The sequence below is a fragment of the Oreochromis aureus genome, linkage group 7, assembly GCF_013358895.1.
Source record: "Oreochromis aureus strain Israel breed Guangdong linkage group 7, ZZ_aureus, whole genome shotgun sequence".
Lineage (NCBI taxonomy): Eukaryota > Metazoa > Chordata > Actinopteri > Cichliformes > Cichlidae > Oreochromis > Oreochromis aureus.
This window is the reverse complement of record NC_052948.1, coordinates 56,554,982-56,569,194: the sequence shown is the minus strand read 5'-3', so window position 1 is coordinate 56,569,194 and position 14,213 is coordinate 56,554,982. Positions and strand designations below refer to the sequence as shown.

General features: G+C 38.6%; 1 protein-coding gene and 1 long non-coding RNA gene across 6 annotated transcripts in view; one reads left to right on the top strand and one right to left on the bottom strand.

Moving 5' to 3' along the window:
* LOC116329311 (seizure 6-like protein) overlaps nucleotides 1-14,213 on the top strand; it is a 120,558-nt gene that overhangs the window by 3,804 nt on the left and 102,541 nt on the right. The gene's annotated exons all lie outside the window — the stretch shown is intronic.
* On the bottom strand, nucleotides 3,040-12,804 carry LOC120441186. The gene is made up of 3 exons (XR_005613860.1): nucleotides 12,682-12,804; nucleotides 12,052-12,213; nucleotides 3,040-3,984 (listed from the first exon to the last, which is right to left on the bottom strand). It is a non-coding gene; the product is annotated as an uncharacterized LOC120441186 (long non-coding RNA).

Below are 14,213 nucleotides of genomic sequence, written 5' to 3'. Positions count from 1 at the left end.
TTCTCTGTATGTGCTATTGTAGGTTCTACCTTACAGTATAAAGTCCCTTGAGGTGACTGTTGTTGATATTTGGTGCTGTATAAATAGAATAGAATAGAATAGAATAGAATAGAATAGAATAGAATAGAATTGAATTGAACTGAATTGCATTGAATTGAATTGAATTGAATCCCTGTATGCAGATTAGGGTTAGGGTAGTGTAGAACAGTGGGCTCAAAACACACACTTGTGGGGAGCCAGTTTTGAGTGTTCAAGTAAAGGAGAGGTGAGGACTGAGTTTGACAGTCTGTGGGCAGTTGGTGAATAAGTTGAGGATCAAGGAGTAAGTGAGAGCCGGGACAGGTCAGACAGTTTCCTCACCAGGATGTTGGGGATGATTGTGTTGAAGGTTGAGCTGTAGCTATTGTGTCCTCACTTGACCTATTTGCTGTATAGGCAAACTGGTGGGGGTCTCCAGAGGGAAGGATAATCATGGCGGAATGGCTTTGAATTAAATGTTCCAGGCGCTTAGTGATGACAGGTGTGAGTGGAATTGAGTTGAAGTCGTTCAGGCTTTTCGCCAATGATTTTTTAATGAATGTTTGGGTCCACAACCCTGTTTGTTTACCCTCTGAAGTTGGTGACACACTGGATTCCTTGCCACACCTGATGAGAGTCATTATTGGAGAGGTGATTTTCAAATTTCTTTTTGTGGTCCAGTTTTGCTTTCCTGGTCCCCTTCTTCAGGTAACCCTAGCAGCACTATGTAGTTTCCTATTACCAGACCTGAAGACAGAATTGCAGGCTTTGAGGAGTATTTTGACAAGGATGTTCATCCAGGGCTTTCTGGCTGGGGAGCACACAAATTTATTTTTTCACTGTTACATTGTCAACACATTAATTGATGTAGTACAGAACAGCCTTTGTTTCACAAGTTAGGTCCTCATTGTGAAAAATACTCCACACAGTGTGGGAAAAAAAGTCTGTAGTGGCTGAAGCACGACCTCGAGCCATGTATGCTTGTTTTATGTTTGTATAAATGTATTCCAAAGTGTTCCCCCCTCCAGTGGCACATCTTACATTCTGGTAGAATCTATGCAGGACAGACTATAAGTCTGCGTGACTAAAATAATTTGTGATAATATGTACGCTTTTGGGGTGAGGCCGCTGTAGTGTTTTGATGGTGTCTGCTAATATCGAGAGCGCTATGCTGTGTTTACCATTGACTAGAATGTAAACATGTGTAATTAGCACGACTCTTAGCTTGCTTGATGAAAAAATGGTCTTGATTTAGCAGAAATGGACTCTAGGTTTGGTATGTAATGTATCTGTGTAATTCTATTATTATATGACCAGCATACACATGACAGACTGATACTCTAACCTTGTAACACTGTACTCCAGTGCTACTGGTTATACATTAAGCTCACTTGTCAGGTTTTTATTCAAATATCAGTTTAATTCTTGCAGGATTTACAAAAATCTTGCTAGCATTTATATACATTTTTATGACACTATTTGGAGAATTGTCATTGGTGGTATACATTTTTCAGGTAAACCACTGCAGAAAACAAACACAGTTGTGGTATATATACACACACACACACACACACACACACATATATATATATATGTATGTAAAAAAAAAACACCCAGCACGCCCCTGCGGGTGGTTTATCCTTCAAGCTCGGGTCCTCTACCAGAGGCCTGGGAGCTTGAGGGTCCTGCGCAGTATCTTAGCTGTTCCCAGGACTGCGCTCTTCTGGACAGAGATCTCCGATGTTGTTCCCGGGATCTGCTGGAGCCACTCGCCTAGCTTGGGAGTCACCGCACCTAGTGCTCCGATTACCACGGGGACCACCGTCACCTTCACCCTCCACATCCTCTCGAGCTCTTCTCTGAGCCCTTGGTATTTCTCCAGCTTCTCGTGTTCCTTCTTCCTGATATTGCTGTCATTCGGAACCGCTACATCGATCACTACAGCCATCTTCTTCTGTTTGTCTACCACCACTATGTCCGGTTGGTTAGCCACCACCATTTTGTCCGTCTGCATCTGGAAGTCCCACAGGATCTTAGCTCAGTCATTCTCCACCACCCTTGGGGGCATCTCCCATTTTGACCTCGGGACTTCCAGGTTATACTCGGCACAGATGTATATATATATATATATATATATATCGAGAGAGAGAGAGAGAGAATAGTTTTAGAGAGAGTGAGAGGAATGATGAAAATACAAAAGCCTAGTGGCCGGGTAATCACTGTTAAGTAAAAAAAATACTCTGATGCTGTAAAAAATTTAAAGGTGTGATAAATAAATAAAACTGTTAAGGCTAAATAGTGGTGTTGATAGCTGACCAGACAGTAGAAGCTTCAGCTTTGCTAATTTGTGTCTCCCAAATGGAGCATTTGACTGTCGCTGCTTTTGGAGTATTTTAATGACCTGACAATCGTATCACTGGCTGTGTGGTAGAGACCAACCAAGAGCTTTGTGCTTCAGCTTAAATGAGTGAAACTTTGCTATTTTATTAGTCTTAGTCTTGAATTAGCTTGTACATGTGTTTGAAGGTAGCTTGCCAACCTTTATTATTTGAACTGTTCAGTGTTCCACCCTGTGCTCTAAATAGATCACTTCTTTAGAGTCTAGATTGGGTCAGCCCCTAAGCTAATGTCGAATTCTCACACAAATAGCAACACCCATCTTTTATATACCGTCTGTGGTGCAGTTCTTCCATTCACAAACATTAACATTAGATTTAGAGTCTTACTTCTTGCATGCAGAGGAGGATCGAAGCAATGTTGCTTTTAGCCCTAAAGTCAGTAACCATCCATTGAAGTTGTAGAGACTGGATCCCAAATAAAAACCTGCAGGCAGATGGTTTTGACTTCTTCAGTGATTTCTCAGCACGCTTCACTCATCTTGCTAATCCCTGTCTGTCTTTTCATCCCCTGTATTCTTGTACAGTTGTTCAATTTGTGAGTGTGCCCCCCCTCCCCCTCCCGACACACAAACACACACACACACACACACACACGTATCATGCACTGCATCACTGGTTTTTCTCACTGCTGGTGTATGTGTTTAATGAGCTTCCCCAGCAGAGATGTAGTGTTACAGAGCCGGCTCGTGATTGTGTGGTTATGTGTTAGTGTACGTACTAGTGTTTTTTAATGCAGATTATGCCTGCAAATGAAGATAGACTGGATCAGTGCGTGGTCTCATTTCTCGGGGTAAGAGCGATAATCTGCTAGAAAGAAAGCTTGACAACTGAGTAGAGATTCGAGAGCTCCAGCTGGGAAGCCAAACCAATTGCAGCTTGAATCCAGAGTGCAAAACAGAGATTTTTATTGACCTGCACTGACAGTGTTTTTCTTGTAAAATATCAATGAGGCATGCCCGCTTCATTTAAAAAATATAGATCTTCTCTCCTCAAAAGAGCATCCATCTTGTAAGCTGCTTTTCTCCTCTACTCTCATCACAGCACCTCTCCAACTTCCTTCCCCCATAGTGCTCTCCAACTTCCTTCCCCTTTCCCATTACTTGAGTGAAGAACGAAAAAATGGAACCACGAGGCAGACAGAGGAAATTGTTTCTTCTGGTTGAATACACCCAGGCTTATTATGCAACAAGATCCTCAGGCACCAAACTTTAGAAAATATTGTGCCAAGTTAGCATCACAAAAAGAAACCAAATAAGAGGAAGTAAGGCTAAAGCGAAATGAACCAAGTTGAGAAATAAGATTAGCAGAGAATATTAATGAGTAGAAAAGCAATACCTCTATTTCTGTAAATGTCCGCACCACATGTATACTTACAGACATTAAAATGGTTATTTTACACACTTACACATGCATAACCTAACATCACATTGATCCTATAAGCTGTACTTTAAATACAAATTTTATACCACTAAACATGAGTGAAATTAGTTGGTGGGACAGAGGAGGATGCTGGGACAGGGTGAGATAGAGGCAGGTGATCCACTGTGGTGACTCCTAAATGCGGCAGCTGAAAAAAGAAGAAAAGATCTCACATCAGTTTAGACCAAAAAAATGAAAACATAAATGTTATAAAACTAATTAGATTAGAATTAGATTAGAATTCAGGATTTTTAGTAGTTTTTAAAAATTTATTTTTTTAAAAAAAATTTCAAAAAATATTTTTTCATCTAAATACCTGAAAAAACTTGGACTAAAGAGTAAAATAATCAGCAGCTGGATTCAGAGTGAAACAAATGCTATCAAACACAGCCCTACTCTTAAGTGTAAAAACTGAAAAGGAGAACGTGCCAGTATTGGAGATAAGGACTTTGGAAACCTTTCTTATATAATATGAGGATTTTCAAGAGAAATGGGTTTTTTTTTTTAATTTTTAATCAAAAAAATATAATAAAAGCTTTTTTTGAGACTCTGTCATCAAAGTGGCATGAAGTTAAGATTATGTAACAATAATGTAACATAATATGTAACATAACATATAACAGTAATGTAATTCAGATTTGGTGACAGTGTTAGGCCAGTAAAGGTTTTGTGATGATACCAATATAAACAGTCACTGTTTATATTGTTGCAGTGTGAAACACTTTCATAGATGCAGAGTTTGATGTTGGCTGTAAATATTGAGCTTTGCTAATTTTAGCAGAGCACATTTCAAGCGTTTTTGTGCTGTATTCGATTCAGAGAAGAATTACTGCATTAGTGGTGGGAAAAGCAGCCTTACAGAAAATATTCACACTCTCAGTTTGTTTGTGTGTGTGTGAGTGTTTGTATACTTAAAAGATAGACTGCGTAGTTTATCTATAAATCTTGCAATCTTTACTTTATGTGGTCAGAGGTACTTATATCTTTTAATAAATGGTGCTGGAAAGAATGTTTATTCTGCTGCAAAGAGAAACTACCAATTGAAGTCAATCATAATCATTAACAAGAAGTTTTCAGGCTGTGGACTTATCAAGTTATAAGACATTGTAGAGCCTTTAGCACCACTTATTAATAGATGTAAATATATTATTCAAATCTGTATTTTTGATTCAAAACTTGTGCACCCAATTCTTGTTTTTAAAGTCAATAAAACTGTATGCTGTACAATGTAATTTAATAATTAAAGGCCCCAAATTACCACGACATTTATGATGAATCATGATTTTGTATATAGTTTACTTTGTGTAATATGCATTACTCAACTGTTAATGCAGTCTTTTTCAAGGATGCAATTTTGTATTCAGTGTTTTCATAAAAGCCTTTTTTTCATGCATTTAATACTACTGGTGACAACACACACAAGGTTTAAGGCCTGGAGAAGTTTGAAACTTTTTGTCCTCCACAATGGAAATGGCTGAAAATAAAAGTGGGTATCATTTTAGTCAGCTCCCAATTTTATAAATTCTGCACTCAGCTTTGTAGTCTCCAAAATAATTGAAATGCAGCCTGATGCTGCTCATTTCACATTTTCGCTCGTTTTTTAACTTTTCCCTGACATGCTTGGATTTAAATCCATCTCCCGTCTATCTATGTGTACCTGGCGTGTACCACTACACTTGCTGTCTTTGAAACTTCTGTCACCCTTCCTTTTTTTGCATAATGGTATGATCCTAGTCTGTCTTTGCATGTGTGTGCCCATCATAAAAAAGTTGCACTCCTGCTTTCATGGATTCTTAGCAGGCCTGAAGATTCAGCTCCCACACCCTGGATGTAAACTTCTAACAATGAATGCTATAAATGCCATATGGCCATACACACAGCAGGTAGGAAAAAGGAGGTTCTTTTAAGACAGAGGCAGGCAGGAAACAACCGCAGCGCAGGCAGAGCACAGGTGGGCTTAAGGGGTTCGGCCTTACATTTCTAGAAGAGCTCCTCAGAATATGAGTCTCTCATTCACATGATTATACAGATCACTGTGCTGACACTCAAGAGCTTATGCTGTGTTTCCTTATGAACTACATAGCTGCAGAGATCAGTGGTTGTCCACCCCTTTTGGGACATGGTGCAAAATATTTTGTCGACACTGTTGTGCTTGTTGGGGAGAAAACCTACAAACATACAGTACAGCACATCAGAGTCACACTGCTAGCGATCGAAGATTTATGTGAATTTGACAAGCTGAACGCATTCTGTACTGTACAGTAGACATGGCACGGAGGAGATTGATTGACAATGGTCTACAGCTGATCAGCATGCAGAACACAGTGCGCTGTAAAAAAAGGAGAAAAAAAACATGCAAAATTGCACAAAAAACTCCCAGTGAAACAGTGAGGCCACGAAAGGTGAACCACGTTATAGCGTAGGACCACTGTACTTATCAAATAAAATAGGTTAACACATTGATATTAATATTAACTAACGTATCATTTTATAATAGGGTTATTTTATGGGAATTAACAATACATATCCTGTTGCAACCCCTGTAGAAAAAATATTGTATTTTAAGTATTATCTTTTCAGTTGGGACTGTATCTATATCCCTGTTGGTGTTTGCTGCATCTGGAGTATAAATCACTCACAAACTGTCTTTTCACCGAGTCCATTTGCTCATTAGTCCCGAAGTCTGTAAAATATGGTCTGGGCTTCTGCGCAACCTTACAACATCTTACAACAACATCTTAGTGAATTATTAAGATTGGGGGGGGGGGGGGAGTTATGTACCTCCTGTGCTGCCCTTCTGCTTCTAACCCTGGCAGTGTTCACATGTAAGGATGATGCCTGAAGAAGTAGCAGGTCTTAGCAGCAGTCATCTCTTCAGCTTGGCACATCTTCTAAGACCTTTATGACACAACCTTTTTGAAGGGGTTTGAAAGTGTGTGTGTTTGCTGTTCAGTGTGAGCTATTGGTATCTGTCTCAGTATCCATGATTATCCTCTCGAGGATAGCTTCAGGATTGCACAGATGCTGCTGACACATCCCTACAATAGAAGCAATTAAGTGAAGCTTAACTTTGTGTGCATCTGTTGTAATCCATGGTGTGTTTGCAGTTGAACTAAACTATTTTGAGTTGGTTCTGCTTGAGGCTTCTTCTGTCTAGAGCTTTCCTCTTTAAAAGTGTTACGGGGTGGAAGTAGTTTTAATGTTTTATTCTGTGTGTTTTAATGGTTTGGTGTTAAGTTGTGATTTTATGCATGTTTGTGTATAGTTTGTAAGCTTTTACTTTGAAGTTTTTAATCTTAATCAAAGAAAATATCCACACCTGCTCACTCTGCATGAAAGATGGGAAATTAGGGCAGTCAGGGAGCAGTCATACTACAAAAGTGGCATATGCATGAAGACAGCAGCACTTCAGCTTGAGCAGCAGCAGGATGGATAGGCAGAATGATGCCAAGGAGATTGGCCTTGAAACTGTTTATGGAACTGTTGTTGAATATGATGGAGGAGTTCGACCTAGTAGGAAGGCCTTTCCAAGCAAGACATGACTGGTGAAAAGAGCGATTTCTGTGATGGTTGGTGCTAGAGCATCTGTTTCAAGACTGTTGCACCTGTACATATATGTATAAGATGGACTTCTAGCTTGGTTTTAGTTTTAAGTTTTTTTTAATGCCCTTGGTTTGTTTTATTGTATAAAAAAAGAAAAGACAAAGAAGTTAACTTCTAGACTTGAGTTTTTTCTCCTTGGCTATCACTTCCTTTTGTTTTTTTCCCTGCTCTCTACCCGATGGAAAAGGACCCCCCTCTTCCTTCTCCCCCTCTTCCTTCTCCTTTTCCCTCTTCTTTACAAAAACATGTATTAAACTATTTATGAATGCTTTTAAGGCACACAAATGTAAACATAATGAAGTTACAGAATAGCATTTTTTAAGGAAATGTAACTGTGGTCAGGTTATTTCAATTTCATAGCTTCCTCTCAAAGGTCAGTACTCTCAAGATGGCTAATGTCACTTGTTCAAATGGGCACTTAAAAGTTCATAAACGTTGAATACTTAGTGGAAACACTAATCGTAGCAATTCCAATAGAATTAACTGAAGTTCTGTCACAGTGCTAAAAAGCAATATTATTAAGCCTTTAATGTAGAGTCAGTTGCTGTTTGATACTTTAACATCTTGGAGAAGGCATAACTCTCGTTTATGCGTTCCTGCATTTTAATGTTGTTACTGTACCTTACACTGTGTTCTACATTTCCCGTTTTCATGCATCATCAGCTGTAAAACACTAAGACACACACACACACACACAAAACTGATTTTTGACAAAAGCTCAAATTTTCTTTTTTCTTTCAGGTCAAACACAAATTGCTTATTACTTGAATCAACAAGTTCTCCAATAAACCACATCCACATTGGAAGGATGGTGGTGGCACAAACACACTTCCATTCAGGAGATTGGAGCTGGAATCTGACACCTTTCACATGAACCTGCAGTTAAAAGTGGTTCAGATGACAAAACATAAAGTGTTAGTGTTAAGTAACACTAAAACAATGCAGGAAAAACCTAATACAGTAAAATATATAAAAAATATGCTCATTAGATACAAAAGATATACACTGTGCATTGTTTTGCACTCAAAAACCAAAAAGCCACATTGAAACATTACAGTTGTGAAGACACTAGGTATAGGAGTAATGTTTTTAAAAGAAAGTAAGATATTAGTATTAGGCTGTGAGAAGAGCACATTTAAGATTGTGGGCTCTGGATGCAAACATGAATTACTGGCAAGAGGTAAGAACAGAATCGACAGCTTAAGGGTGCCAGGAACAAGAGCAAAAACTAAATTTAGGAAATTTGCCCAAGAGAGAAAACAACCCTGGAAAGCCGAAGTTAGGCTGGGAAAAGCCAGAGGCCTACACTACAAAGCAGGATTTTGTATTAACCAGGTAAACAGGTAACTGGTTTTTTGTACTACAAAGTTGGGTGACATCTTACCAGGGTACATCACCACCATAATCCATGCGATGAACCTAAGCAGCAATAAGAAATATTAATTTTTAGAATCATTTTTATTTCTTGTATCATTATCTTTTCTTTTTGTTCTATACCTGTTTGCACTTGTGGACTTTATATTAATTGCAGGTACTTGCTGTCAGAACACAGGGCTGCAGCTGACAGAATAAAAACTAAACTGCCTTATTCATGTTTGAACAATAATTTATTGGGATACTTTTATACGCACACATTTATGCAGTGCTGTTAACACTGAATTGCTGTTTATTTGCTGTGTTACTTTTTACTACTGTATGTTTTGTGTAACTTCTTCATGTTTTCTAATATTGTAGTTTGCTCTTCCTTTTTAAAACAGCCGCTCAGCTGCAGGTACAATAATTAATGTGATTGGTCAGATGCTGCCAGTGCCAACCCTTGCACTTGTGCCTAGGTCTAGAAACCCCTAGGTTAACTTAGTGAGATTATAACCAGCTTAATGTGACCGTTTATCATTATTAGGAAAAGTGAGTCCAGATAATGGAAAGATAATCTGAACTCACTTCGTAGTGCAAGGCCCAGGTCGGAACCCTGGAGCACCGAAGGATAAGCAGATGATATGATAAAGTCAAAGGGAAAGGTCCAAGTTCATACACATAGTGGTGATTAGACACAGGAAGGAAAAAAAACACAAGTGAAAGCAATCAAATACAGGTGAAACATTGGCAAGACAGAAAATCACAAAGCAGGGCAAACAAAACTACCAAAATAAAACAGAACGAGGAGAAAAAAGGCACAAACATGAAGGCAGAGTATGGCAACCCAAAACTCAACAACAAAAATACCATAAAGAACCTAGGATCATGACAGTTAAATACTAGCTCTCACTATTCTAATAACAAGAGGAAGAAAATTCCATAGTTTAAGAAAAAAACGGAAGGTATATAGGACATATAGGATACACTGATGATAGAAGCAGTGGAAGACTGAATGGCTGTAACATAAAATGAAATAAAACCTCTGGTGTGGTATGTTAAATAAAGGCCCATTCCTTCTTTTATATACAGTCTATGGCTGCTACCTGTTTAATGGACATTCAGGCAAGTGGTGCAAACCTGTCTCCTAAAACTCACAAAAAGAAACCAAGAAAGGAAATAACCCTATTTCCCAAAAATGTCATGCTGTCCCTTTTAAGCAGAAGCCTGTGCATACTCAGCGCTCCTGGTTGGATATCGTTGCTGAATTTGTTCAGAACCTTTGAGCTTCAAGATAGGAATAGAAAAGCCAATAAAGAAAAGCCAAATGACAGAATTCTTGGAAGGAAGAAAACTGTTTCCTCCCCTCACAAAATCTATATTTAACGCCTGCTACCCACAGTCGCAGTCAGAAAAGGCATTGAAAATGTTGTTCATTTTTGCTCCACAGCAAATGATGAATTGTGATCCAGAGAGAGATTTGATATGGTTGTCTGGGATTAAAGTGACATTTTGGATTTTCAGTCTGAGTGAGTTACACCCACACAAACGCACCCTGACACTTTGCCTTGTCAAAATCACTCCGAGCAGACTGGCAAAATCAAGTGTGTTTGCAACCAAGCCTTGAAAAAAGTTAATATTCCCGTTCCTATTTGCCTCAAAGCTAATAAACTAAGCCATCGCTTTGCTCCCTTATCTATGTGCCTTTGATACAGGAATCCCACTGAAGAAGGTCTTTTGATGCAATCGGCAAACCTAGCCTATGTGTTATAATCCATGCTGCTGATAACTGCGCCTGTCGTGCTGTCAAGTCGATGTGTTTGTTTCTCTCTTAACTCCACTCGAATAGGTTGGAAAGAGCTGGCTAAGTATTTTGTGATTGAGAGTATGTATGTTATTGCTGTTTGTTTTTTATTAATCCATGATATACTCCCATCCAGGCTGTAAGGTTCAATGCATCAGCTCTTCTCTGTTTTGTTGCCCCTCAAAGGACTGATTGATTGATCTATTCATGTCATGTGGTGCAGAGACTTACAGAACAGCAAACCCTTGTCTGAGCTTTTGAGAGATTTAGTCTCCAAAAAGTTAAGGATGTATTTAAAGGCTGAGAGAGACGTGCTAAGCCTTCAGCCTTGGCCTAAGCAGAACTGAGCTTCCTGCAAGATGATGACTGCCCATGCAGGACAGTTGTTTTTGCCAGGTTGAGCAGAATCACAAAGAAGTCTTAACAAAAGTCTAAAAAAAAAAATGCTGAAAATGTGTGAGATGCTGCTGCTTGCTGCTGCTTTTTCATTCTAAAAACATTTTTGGGTGGTTCAACTTAGAAAGCCAGTTTGAAAGGATTAGTTTGGAAGCTTCATGGGTTTCAATTTTTTATTTAGCTTCATATATATTTAAATTAATTTCCCACCCTCGAGGCAATCATTGCTTCCCATTGTTTTCTGTGTACAACACAAATCAGCTTCCAGAGGCTTGAGATTTAGTTGTAATAGCTAATCCAATCACTGTATTTTTCCAAATTGTTACAGTTACAATGGCACATTGTAACTAGATGGTAATGCAGTTGAGGAGAGGGATGGTTTTAACAAAAGTCAACAGCCTCTTGTCTTAGATAAACTAATGTACTTACCAAAAATCTGGCAGAGCTAAACTCCTGTTGGCTGATCCCTTTGTTTTCAGTTTCGTGCCAGATGCAAACCCAAAAGGGTTGCGTTTTTCTTTTAAATTCATTGTAAATGCAGGTTGCCAAACTGTTTTTATTGGATTCAACTGATGACTTTGTGACAATTTCATGTAATTTTGATGTCACTGGGTGATTTAGGTATAGTTCTCAAGACAGGCCTTGATGCAGCTCCACTTATAAAAACTATCTGGAACAAGCTGTCGATATTTTTAGAGCCACTGTTAATTTTCTTAATGTATATGTAACCAGTATGTAGCAAAATATATAAATAATGGGCAAATCAGAAGACTTCAGGAACGACAGGAGCCCAGAGGATGGGTAACCACAATGAAAACACAACTGCAAATGATGAAGCAATGGGTTAACTGTATTTCAAAGTTATGCACTGTATTGCATTTGACAATAATACCTAAAATTGTGTGTGCGCACAGATACCCAAAATAAAAAGAAACGAATGTTAGACCCGGTCTTTTAAAGTGTCAATAGGATCCAGATCAGGCCTGTTTGGTGATCTGGTGAGTTATTGGTGTGAGTTCAATCCACGATCGGTGTATGGTTTGCATAGTCTTGTCCTACCACAGTTCAGGCAACCAGACTTCAAGATTCAATTCCAAATGGGCTGTGGCTCGCCATCCATTGCAATGGAAAATTATTCCTCTTCTGCGGATTTCCACAAAGTCTGTAATCCAAAGTTCTCCGGGGAGTCTCGGCTCCTTTCTCCAACTCAAAAAACCTGACCTAAGAGTGAGGTCAGAATTACTTCAAATGAACATTGTTCACACTTAACTAAAAAACTTCTGTTTAAGGTATAAAGCATGAACAAAATGTGTTTCAATCTCTAATGTTGTACAACTAATCAAATTCTAAATGTTTTCATTACATGGCAATGTAGCTATCACCAATCATTAAAGCAATTCACACTGCTCATTAAAACAGCAAACTCAATATACTCTGCTCACTGTCAAGTAACAACAGTGATGAATAAAAGTCACACAATAAAACATTTCAATTCAACAGATAGACATACAGTTTTTCTTTAACCTAACAACAGCTAATATGTTTTTAACACTTAACAACGGGAGTGTGCGTTTAGCTAGTACCCGCTAGCTACTTGCATAGTACCGTCACCATTAGCGTTTGTTTTGAAGCGAACAACGTTAACATTTCAGGATACCGATCAGCGGCTATAACAGTTTGGTTACTCACCAGTGCAAAGCACTTCGTATTCATAAAATTAGCTTCGGCTATCCAAATCTGGCGTCTAAGCAAGCAGATACCAACAGCTACCACGTTTTCCCCACAGGTACAGCTATGGCGCGTGTGGTCTAAGCAGCCTTAGTAGCGCAACCAAACATGAAAACACAAGGCGGGACAAACAATCCCATTGGATGGACTGCATTTGTATCCAGGTCAAAAAATAAACCTTTAAGAAACAAAAATAAATAAATAACACAAATAATGCAATTCCATACAAAATAATTTGGATTTTTCCTTTAGAGTCTCTCTCCAATTTGAGTGTTTTTAACTGAACAGAATAAAACACCTTTAATAATAATTACAATAAACAGTCTAATTGCATCTGTTTGCCACTGGGCTACATATACCCTGCAAAGTCCTACAGCATCTACTGTAGAAATGCACAAAGAAAACCTTATGGAGACACACTTATCTTGACACAACTGTTGCTGTAAACTGGAGCAATATAAAAGAAAATGAATCGAAAGGACCCAGAATTTTAGAACCATGCCACTGGGGTTTATTTTTAATAACTGCTTGTGGTAAGACATATGTGATTAGATACTGAATTGTTCCATCATGTTGCTGCTCAAAACCAATCTGCTGTTCTAAAATGTATAATCAATTTAGATGTACTAGAACTCCTCATATAAAATAAGCTATACTAGACACTTCAGACATAGATTCACCTTTTTATAATTTTCTCCAGTTAGTTCGCATTTACAGTTCTATACTATCAAAGATCTTAGTGGTGCTCCTGGTTTGCAAAATTTTTTGGCAGCTTAGAAGTGCAATGAATGAAATGAATGAAGAAAAAAAATGAATTGCTGCTGTTGTTTTATATTTCTGAAAAACAACAGAGAAATAAAGAAGGCTGTTTCATTATTACAGTTCACTTGTATTTCTTTCTCATTTCATTATTTATTACTGAAGGTTCTCCATGTTGACATCTGGGTCATGGCCACTCCAAGTTCAAGCTTGAAGCATTTGTCTCTTCTTCTTTGGCTCCTCAGCTCTGCTCCCTGTCGCCCTCACAACTGATGTACCTGGTGCAAACATCCATGTACTTTTTCAGGGTGCGGGGTGATGTGGTGGGGTTTTTGCGATCAAGAACAGGAAATACATTAGAACATGAATAAATATTAGAAATAAGAAGCCTTGGTTCTTATGACAGGACAACTCATATTCCTCCAGATGTTCAGGGATTCTATGGATCCTGCTAGGACGGGGACTTCGTGCATCATCCCGATCTCTGGATGTAGCCATGTCATGTAGTTGCAGCACATCTGGCTCGAGGAACTACTTTGACCAGAATGGTGTACGTCAGTTCAATGCTGGGTTGTGCTATAATAGTTATCTCGGTCAGAAGGAGAGGCTGACATCCAGGGAGTAGATTGTATTAGGTGGATTTTATTTACATGCAGATGGATGATACAAGGAGGTATGGCATAGTGTAGGAGGATGTGTCATGTTGGTCATGTTGTGTGGTTTCTGCAATCAAG